Below are 1827 nucleotides of genomic sequence, written 5' to 3' on the forward strand. Positions count from 1 at the left end.
CAAGCAATTTCAGGATCATGTCAACTGCTCCCTGAGCATCTGCGCTGAATGTCAACTGCTCCACTCTGTACCTGTGCTGAATGTCAAATCTAATGAAGGCTACCTGCGCTGGGCGAGATTGGCCAAGTGGCACAGTCATTCTGCAAGGTGTCAGGTGCCCAGGAAGCTTCTAAAATGACACTTGGATCAGCAAATTCGCCCTATGATGAGTAAGAGGTCCTTAAACTCCAAGTGGAAGCTAGGATCTCCAAGTGGACTCAAGAACTGGAGTATAACTGAAGAGGGAGAGGACACAAGTCAACTTCATGTCAGTCTCAAGCTGACTCATCCTTTCTCCAAATATCCTATATATAGAGCTCTCTCATGAGGTCTAAGGGGCTGGAATTTTGTGAATGTAAGGAAGTGCTATTGGTTTGTGTATAGAACTATTGGGTGATTGCTTTGAAGGAGGTGAAGAGGAGATTTCTTTCTGCTGGGAAGTGTTGCTGGATTGGGCCTCTTATGGTTGTAACACTCTCAGAACTTTACTTCTTCCATTAATAAAGCATTTGAGGTTCTTCTATATGCATGTATCTTAATGGTGTATTGATGCTTGTATATTTGATTTATTCTAATCCTTGAATCAATTATGGATGTATGCTTCTTGTAGTTTCCCTTTCTTGTGCTTTTGCAGGATCTTTGTGTAGCTGGGCCAGTGAAAGAGCAAGGAGCTGGGAGCAAGCGGCAAGGAGAGAAGACTGGATCAACACTAGCGAAAGACATCGGTTGGTGGATCTCTTTCTCCCCTATTTACTTTCATAAAGAAGAAATCTTAGATAGCTTTACTTTCAGTTGTTGCTGAGGTACTATCACCCTTAGAGTGGGATAGGGTCATTCCGTGTCGGATACTTTTCCCTACAACAACAATTACCCCTCATCTTGGTCAAACAACCAGTATTCGACAACAGCACATGGCTTCACAACCATGGCTGGTGAAATATCAACAACCGCAATTCCAACAAGTTTACCAAGGATCTGAGCAACAAATATTTACAAATAATGGGCAGCCATATATTCAAAACGGTCAAAATCAACCATTCTACAATGGTTATGCCCATCAACCTTACCAAAGTTACCAACATCAAATGCATTATGCTGGTATGCAAAGACCAACTGCCCAGGCGATTCCATCTTATCCTGGGTATGCTTTGCCAAACCTAAATCAACAATTACGCTTCGTGGTGACTTTATAGTTACCGGATCTAAATCAGCTAATGAACAATCCAATTGCTTACGCCCCTTAGTGGCCAGCAATTCCGCATAAACTTCCGTCAGATATTCTTAAATTTAATGGAAATCCGGGTGAAGATTCGTCGAATCATGTGATGACCTTTCATCTGTGGTGTTCATCAAACACCCTAAACGATGATTCGATTATGCTTCGCATTTTTCAGAGAACGTTAACTAGTCCGGCAGCAAAATGGTATATCGAATTACCTAGAGCTTTGTTTGATAACTTCAGTACCCTAGCCACAACCTTTTTAACCCATTTTCAGTTACCCATAAGGTACGAAACGGGAACAGAACTTCTTACCAATTTCAAGCAAACGACGACCACTCACATATCCGATCATATTCATGAGTGGCGACGTCATCGTAGAATGGTAAAAACGTATGTTCCTGATCAGCTTTTAGCTGAATGGTTTATTAAGTCATTATTACCTTCCATTACAGAAGATGTGGCAAAGGGAGGAGTCATCATTGAAGAGCAAGTTATTGCTTGCGCAATATTTAGACTTGATTTATACTCAGTCTGGCACGCTCTATGATAAAATCCCTCACGCTCCC

The sequence above is a fragment of the Pinus tabuliformis genome, chromosome J, assembly GCF_031772625.1.
Source record: "Pinus tabuliformis cultivar Carrire ecotype Pingquan chromosome J, CPIR1, whole genome shotgun sequence".
NCBI classification, from domain to species: domain Eukaryota; kingdom Viridiplantae; phylum Streptophyta; class Pinopsida; order Pinales; family Pinaceae; genus Pinus; species Pinus tabuliformis.